This window comes from Accipiter gentilis, chromosome 11 (genome assembly GCF_929443795.1).
Source record: "Accipiter gentilis chromosome 11, bAccGen1.1, whole genome shotgun sequence".
NCBI classification, from domain to species: Eukaryota; Metazoa; Chordata; class Aves; order Accipitriformes; family Accipitridae; genus Astur; species Astur gentilis.
In genome coordinates, this window is record NC_064890.1 from 34,894,303 (window position 1) to 34,903,272 (window position 8,970).

Below are 8,970 nucleotides of genomic sequence, written 5' to 3' on the forward strand. Positions count from 1 at the left end.
TCCTTCTAAGCCAAGTCTCTCTAATCTTTCAAATCCAGTTCAATCTTATTATCAACTCACTTGGCAGAATTAATATACTGAAACAGGCACTTTGCCAAGGTTTTTTTACACTCAGTTTCTGTTATGCCAATTCAGTTACAAATTATTTCTTTACAAAGCTTAATCATATATAATAAATTCATATAAGCAAAAAGACCAAAGAAGATACGGTTGACTACATTACAGCCTAAAGAGGTAATTAGTCTTATAAACCTGAGTAAAGGATATTAGACCCCTATATTTGTGCTGTGAGAGATTCAAATCTACATGGCACATAGAAAATGAAACAACAAAACTCATCCAAATCTACTGGAATTGAAGATTGTTTCGTTTTCACGTTGAAATACCAAAAGTAGATGGTGCAAAATGGAAATCTCTTAGTTCTGATTTGGACAATAAAACATTTAACCGCTTTGCCTGCTCAGCCTGTTACACCAAATGAATTATAAATTTCGTATTTAGCACCAAACTAAAAATAACTTGGTTATCTACTTCTAAATCACTGCTATTCTCAGCACAGCTTCTAATAGAATTGCTTTGGCCACACTGGAAGGGGTAACAGTTGTCAACTGTTGTGCTAATACTGTCCTACTGACCTGAGTTCAGAGCAAAGACGTAAGTACAATTTGTACTTATCTGTTGTCCAGGCACCTCTTTACACCAAAAATATTGTTACCAGACGTAGGGGTGTGAAGAACACTCTGATTACTTGTGTGAGGGTAATAGGATTTCTGTGGACTTTTCAAAATCTAGGATGTGAACATTATGATCAGCTATTTGAAAACTATCAGTAGACTTACTTCTTCAGACTGGGACATGGCCATTACAAGTTGAGGACCGACAACATTCACAAAATCCTTATTTGCAAAAGGTGAGGAGATGCTTTTAATACCATATGAATGGAGAATTCCAGATCTATTGACCTAAACACTCACTAAAACATACTGCACATGAGCCAGGACTAAGGGACTCATGTTGTAAAAGGATGCAATAAATCACTGCACTGAGTACAGAAGAAAATTTTCTTGATAAAACTAGCCTTGAGATTTGATGCCATTTACCATAAAAAAAAATTAATGCTATTATTTCACCAGGCAGCTGCTGGTGTTTCTGCCCTACTTGCTCTTTTGTAAAAAGTTTATTGAAAAGTATCCACATTTGTTACTGGATTTTTCATAAGCTCCTGGTGATGCCATGAGGAAACCCTGTCTCGTCTAGAGACAAGCTGCGCTTGACCAGCAGAGAGAAGTTGGACTTCTTCTTTTCTACTGAGGTATCCTCAGTTCCTTCCTGCTCTCTGGCACTACTTATGAGAGAAACCAAATAGGCCTGTGGTTTCTATTGGATCAGTCCTGCAATCCTTAAAATAAAAACTTTTATTATGTACAGATAGGTAGACTTGTAGGCCAACTATCATTGCTATGTCCTGTGGAATGGTAGTAGGCTGGGATGGTGACCAAGCATGCTGAGGAAACGCAGCCGAAGTCGATCCACATTCACTTATTTCCATTGCGGTTCACAAACCCTGGCATGGGTCTCTATGATGTAGCAGTCACTTTGCTGAATAATGCACCGGTGTCTGGTATTTTCATTATCTTTCCTCCCATCCAAAGACATAAAGGTTTTGAAAGTCCAGAAGATTATTTTAAAAGTTTTCCTTCTGGCATTGCAATTTTAATAATAGCCTGGAGCAGTGATGTAAGACTCAAGTAGTGAGGGAAGAAGGACAGCCTGGCAGGTCAAGCCCAGAGCTGTCCTCAGACCTGAAAATGTTTCTGAAACAGTGAAAAGAGACACCACTCCCTCAGAGAATCCTTGCTCTGATCTTACCTCAGCCACCAGCTTCCTCTCAACCAGAGCCCATCCCTTGCTTCTACGCCCTACTGCTGGAACGGTGGCAATATTCATCTGTGCCAAGGACAAGCTCTGAAACTTTTATCGGTTAAAGATCACAAGACATCGGAATGTGCCCAGACTGTGTAACGCTGACAGAGAGCTGCTCTGAGTCCCAGACTCCTATGCCTAGCTCTGCTGAGTCCCCAGATGAAGGGCTGAGCCATCTTCCAGACCTGTGCCAGGTAATTAAACACTTTTGCATGTACGGTACAGCCCTGTGCTACCTGTAGAGACTGCCAATAGCAAGACAACGAGAGGTGCACATAGACTGACGAACACAGGAGCATGCCCAGACCCTCGGTGCACTTGGTTCTTTTGGTCCATCCCTAAGAAAAATCAACTTGTTTCCTTCAGTTGACAAGGGAGTTTGTGGTCTCATAAAAGAACGGCTGCTGAACTGAAGTTATGATCATTTTCTTTTCATGTGAATGTTTAACAGAAGGACTTTAGAAAATAACAATGGTAACCAGCCACCGGTTCTTCCGATCGGTTCTTCTTGGCTCGCTTTTCATTCTAATTAGTGCAGTAATTTAATTAACATAACTGTTCACGAATTTTTTGTGTGTCTGTTTTGCACACTCACCCATATTCTGTCACTGACCTCATTTGGATTGCTCGCAGCATGTACACATTCCTTTTAGCAGATTTAACCACCATGTGTCATGTGCCAGTGGGAAGAAAATTCTGTCTCGGTATTCTCAGTATTTAACAAAAAACATTTGAAATAACAATAAACCACACATGTTGCAAAACCAGAAAAGAGCAGGGCTCAGCAAACTAGAAGTTCTGTCTGCAGTCTGGATTGAGTGAGATCGAGAAATCTTCACAGACTGCGCTTGAGTCAGTGCCTGAACTAAAATGTGGCTGTTCTGTTCCATCAGTTTATCTTATAAATTGGTATTTTGCTTATTCCAAGCGAATTATAGGTCTTCCAAAGACAAGGTTTTCACTGTAACAACTTAGAAATACTTTAAATGAGACAATCGTGAATGCACATTGCAAAAACTACCAAACCCTGTCATTTTACAGTCTTACCATTTCACAAACATATTTTCTTCAGGTTTGCCTTGATTCTTCAGGTCCAGTTGAGGTCTACAGAACAAACCAAAGCCCACGCCAGAAGTCAGAGGCAGAAGGCTCAACCGCTAAGATTAAAATTTCCATCTCCAGCTCTTTTTGAATGGTTTGAGCATGACCTTTCTGACAGCAGCGTATACAGCCAGCTACTTGCTGCACGGGGAATGGGGATCTCCTGCTTAATGGAAACGCTGAAATCCAGCCGGTGTGTGCGTGGGGAGATGCTTGAAGATTGTTTCCAAGGAACCAACCCAGATGGGGGACGGTGGGCACTGCCCTGCGGTACCCCACGCCATGGGATGCAAAGGGTCACTGGAGTCACCGGGATGGGATCATGCTGATATGCTCACGCTGTGCTGTATCACCTGGGGTTAGGATGTCCCCGGCCGTCCCTGAGCATCCCTGTGAAGCACATCAGCTGCTCGGAGAAGAAGAGATAAGGAACTGGGGAGAGTTCGCTGATAAGCCCATGGGGTGGGGAAGTGGGATCTGGCTGAACTTCTGCAGGATGTTTATCACAGTCTGTGGCAGATAAAAGCAGCCAAATTGCTTCCAGATCCAAGCCAGATATGGAAACAAGTCAGGTGCTTTTTGCGCGGTGCTGCGTTTATAGGAGCAACTCAGCAGCTTCAGCCTGGGGCTGCCTCTGCAGTGGGTGATGACCTCCCGGAGTCTTTGCAGCTTTTGTAGCAGGTTACTCCCCCGCTTGGCCATCGGTTGCCCACAGCTGCCTACAAGCTCCTCTTCCATCTGGATGCCTCTTGTAATGGATGCTTTCCAACTAGGTAGATACAAACCTGCCAGTGTGGTGCTATCAAGCATAAAAGAGTGCTACCCGATTGAAATTATACACTGACTGCCACCTTTTCCATTTTTAGCATTATAAAACACAGGCAGTTATCCACATCGTAAAAAGGAGGAAAATATTAGCAATATTACTGCAGCATAAGTTTATGTTTCTGTATTAATGCTATGGGTGAATATTTTTTCACGTATCTAAAGCATAGTTAAATTGTGGAACTCGTTCCAATAGGAAGTTACAGAAACCACAAATATAAATGACTTAATAATGTCAAATTTATGACTCAGAGGCTTATCAGTGCCTGTTAAGTATCTGGATCCAAATGTAAACTCCAGCTAAGCATGTTCCTAAACTTGAAACTACTAGAAATGGAGGTGTTCTTGTGAAAGAAACATTGTGTAATTGCTTTGCTTTTAATTAGCTTTTCTTAAGCTGACATCTCTGATACCAGATACTAGACTAGATGGAGACTCACTCTGACTGAGTAGAATTTGAATTACTTGACCTCCCTCTCACATAATAACTTATCTCTTTCCAAATGTCATATAAGACATATTTGCTAGCAATGTTCAGTATGTGCTTCCAGGTGATGCCAAGTAAGATTTACTGAAGAGGCACCTTTGCCCGTGTAACGTTTTCAAAGGGATTTTAGTGAGATGGCTGTGGGGACTGAGTTTGGTTAGCATCATTCAAAAGTTTGGTCACTGGCTTTTTTTCTCATTTGTCCAGGATAAAGACTGAACTCAGGCCAGCTGAGATCAGTGCCCTTCAGAAAGTGGTGTCTGAGACCTTGCTGTGCTATGAAGAGATATAGAGTCCACAACACCTAGCTTTGGAAAAACACAGTCTGGATTTGAGAAGATCTTGCAGGGGTTAGTAGAAGACAGTGGAAAATGGACTTCAATTTCTCTAAACCTGTATTATGCTCTTACGGGGAAAAGAAGACTGCAGTGACAAAGTCCTGGAGAAGGGCTTTTCCTGCACCACCTTTGGGGGGCCCAAGGGGGTCTTCCACCACCGACGCATTTGTGAGGTATGACAGAGGGGAACGTGACACACTCTGGCATGCCAACTGCATTGCTTATGTGCTGCTTCAAAGAAACTGAGGGCTGTTATGAAGCTGTATGTACGTATAAAGAAATTAATCAGTGTTTGTAGATGTAGAAATAGATTTCTGCTAGTTATTTCTGATAAACCTGGAACTGTTCAGCAGGTTTATACTGCTATTCATAAATAATGTAGGGGGAAAAGGATGTCACTGTAAAGTCATTCAGACAAAACTTTCAATCTGGTCCTGTCACTCATGGTTGTATGCTTCAACCATTTATCTAGCGGACAGTCACAGTAGACACTCTACCAAAGGAGAAATGCCCAGGACTGTCCCTGGGAAGGAATCACCCCTGCAGCAGCCCAGGCTGGGGGGGACAGGCTGGGGAACAGATCTCTGGGGTCTTGGTGGGCAACCCAATGCCCTGGCACCAAGGATGGCCAGCAGCCTCCCGGGCTGCACAGACAGGGGCACAGCCGGTAGGTTGAGGGACGTGGATTATCAGACTACATCCAGAACACTGGATCCAGTCGTCCCCAGCACAAGAAGGACCTCGATAAGCTGCAGCCAGGTCAGTGGAGGAGCCCCAGGCTGGTTAGGGGCTGGAGTGCTTGCGTGGTGAGGAAAGTATGACCACACACGAGTGAAGAACTCTCCAGAGATGAGAAGTTCTCACCTTAGCCCATGTTCACACTATGTAGTTTTAATGGTTTAGCCAGCGGGGGAATTCCCTCTACCCACTGTCTCCATTGTCATGCCTGTTTGCTCTAGTGGTAACAGAAGCTATTTCTGCTTAGCTGAGTTGCAGGTTATTGGCCCGTTATTCAACTGATATTGAGTGGTGAAGGCCACGAAGGGTTTATTTTGATTAAAAGAAAACTGGACTTTTAACAGAAAACTGCTTTTCTGAAGCAACATAATTTCCCTCTGAGCTGTTTTCCTTCCAGAGGCTGGGGTTGGCTGACAGACTAAGAGGTCCTGTGATGGGCACTGTTGGCTTCAAGCAAAATCAGCCCTTAACCTGGCCATTCTTGCAACCTTGTTGCATTCTCATTTTAAAAGCAATGACAACCTATACACCTAAGCCTTCAAGTTTTGCAGCCTCCGTGAAAGTGGCACAGAGGAGGCTAAAATCTTCCAAAAGGGAGAAGACAACTGGATGAGGTCTTGTATATCTTAGCTGTACAGTCTAATTATTGAATTCTTCTATAAATAAGAGAAGCATCGGTGCCCTGTACACTTTAATGAGTGTCATCTGCTCAGTTTTAGAAAGAATGCATCCAGACCTTCTCTGTGAGGCCTGAGTGTCTCCAGGAAAGCACCATGATCACCATGCTGTGTAATCCGCCAGGACTTGTGTCCTCTTCTGGTGGTAGACCAAAGCCATCCTAGTCCTGGGAGATGAAGGCTTTCAGCATTTTATGGGTACAGACCCTAAAGTTTGTAATGGAAGAACCAACTAGAAGAATTACTAAAGGTGGAATAACTCATCTATGTCTAATCATTAATGAACCTTACTGAATTTTTAAATAACTCAGCACTTTTTTATTATTAGGGCGCTGTATTCTAGAGGTATTCAGAGGCTGCGGTTTGCCTATTAATACTTTTCTGCTGTCAAGCCAGCAAGAATAGTCATTAGTTTCATGTTATGATATACTTTTATAAAATCTGTACCGAAGCTGAATGATCTTGTAATGAGCTGGTACTGCTGCCCTCTTTGATGAAACTTTGTGCATTACCTGCATCACTTAATTCTCATGTGCTTCGTACTCTAAGCAGCCTTGATCAGACTGTGAGATGATGCAGCTCATAGACTTCCATTCCAATTTGGTATTTAAGGAACAAAATTGCCACCAAATATGACTGGAGAATTAGGGTTTCTGAAGGAAAATGTAAGGGACTGACAGCTGGATGTCACTTTATAAGTGCTGTTTTTCTAATATTAAGCGCTTACAGTGCAGGCCAGTATGGAAATTAAGAGTCTTTTATTTTTCAGGCTCCAGGCTGAGAAAAGAATTGCTAAGTTTCCTGGCAATATTACCAGGGACTGGTGAAAGATAGCACACATTGCACTTTGATTTCTTTAAACCTACAACAAACTCTTACACATGACAGGGCTTAAAAAAGACAAGTGCTAGGAAGAAGCCCTCTGGAGAGAATATCTTTAGTTACTAGTGTGTGAAAGAAGAGGTCAAGTTTATTCTTGTGGCTCTAAAACTGACTCTTTTACTAGAGGGAAAGGCAACATCAAAATTGTACAGCCGTTTATAATGCTAGTCAGATGGATGTTTGCAACTTTCTGTGGTACTGCAGTTCAGTAAAGGTCACTGAGGTGCTGGTTTAAAGGAGCCCCATTTCCATACTTGTCGTGGTTTAACCCCAGCCAGCAACTAAGCACCACGCAGCCGCTCACTCAACCCCTCCCGCCCAGTGGGATGGGGGAGAAAATGGGGAAAAGAAGTAAAATTCTTGGGTTGACATAAGAACAGTTTAATAGAACAGAAAAGAAAGTAATAATGATAATGATAACACTAATAAAATGACAACAGTAATAATAAAAGGATTAGAATACACAAATGATGTGCAGTGCAATTGCTCTCCACCTGCCGATTGACACCCAGTTAGTCCCCAGGCAGCTATCCCAACAACCCCACTCCCCCACTTTATATACTAGATGGGACATCACACGGTATGGAATACCCCTTTGGCCAGTTTGGGTCAGCTGTCCTGGCTGTGTCCTGTGCCAATTTCTTGTGCCCCTCCAGCTTTCTCGCTGGCTGGGCATCAGAAGCTGAAAAATCCTTGACTTTAGACTAAACACTACTTAGAAACAACTGAAAACATCAGTGTGTTATCAACATTCTTCGCATACTGAACTCAAAACACAGCACTGTACCAGCTACTAGGAAGACAATTAACTCTGTCCCAGCTGAAACCAGGACAACACTCAAGCACTTGGCGCTGGGTCATGGGCTGATGTCCATCAACTCACAGGAATGTATAACAGTAATTCACTCTGTGTCCAAAAGGACTAACACCTGAATGATGCATTATTTTTGTCTAAGTTAATTTCTTCCAGTTTTTCATTATACTTTAGATAGCATGTCATAGTCATCGGTTTCTGTCTCATTTTACCTGACAGGCTGAAACATCATAGAGCTGGAGAAGGCTTGGGTCTGACCTGGCAAGTAAGTGGTCCTCCTTTTTCCTCAGAGGGTCTGCCAAGTCCTGTTCTCTCTCTATGCAAGCCCAGGGTGATGTTTCTGGGGATGATCCAAGCCCTCCTCATGTCTTAAATTTATTTTGCCAGTGATGCAACGGGAAGCTCAAAACTCCTTGGATCCCCTTCCCATCGATGGCTGAAACTAGAAAAACCTACTGAAAATCTCATCTCATTTTCCCCAGTTGTGAGCTGAGGTGCTCCACAGTGACTTGATGCAGACAGGTTAATGCTCACATGCCAGTTAACGTACCCTGGGTGGAAACACTGCCTTTGCTGTGTGCTGTGCTCTGGTACCCATTTGCACATGCAGCTAAGACTGCTAAGGCCACATCCTATATTTCTGAGCATGCAGAACTGTTCTTCTGTCATGGGGTTTTCTGGGGCAGAATTTTCCTGTCCCTCTGAAAATACAAAAGGAATTGCAGTACTTATGGGGCTAAGAGCATCCTTCTTTACGCCCTTTCTACTTCATAATTCTTGCATGAAGTGCCTTCAGATTTTGCTGTTTGAACTTTAGCTTGTAATCTCTACTGGATTAGTCGATGTAGTTAAAGCATCCCTGTAGCTGAGTTAAGGGTTGGTGTATAATGACAACATATGACCAAGAGGCAGTACTTTAGTTATACGTCAAGTACATTTTACAGTGATTGAAAGGTCACAGAGACAAGTTTTCTTTTAAAAATGAAGCTAGGACTAGAATAGCATGGGTAACATATGTTCATCTTTTATATCCATAATGTTTAATACAAAATTAGTAAAAATTAAAGAAATTGAATGAACTTTGTAATAATACAAGAAGCAAAAATGGCACTGCCAAGGGTTCTACCTCCTGATCCCCCTTTGTGTTTTGGTTTACATTGGTATTTCATAACGAATATCTTACCA

The 8,970-nt window shown here is 42.5% G+C and overlaps 1 long non-coding RNA gene across 1 annotated transcript; it reads left to right on the forward strand.

Moving 5' to 3' along the window:
- The first annotated feature begins 1,663 nt into the window (after nucleotides 1-1,663).
- Nucleotides 1,664-8,040, forward strand: LOC126044284 (uncharacterized). The gene is made up of 3 exons (XR_007507624.1): nucleotides 1,664-2,117; nucleotides 2,996-4,847; nucleotides 8,005-8,040. It is a non-coding gene; the product is annotated as an uncharacterized LOC126044284 (long non-coding RNA).
- Nucleotides 8,041-8,970: the final 930 nt, after the last annotated feature.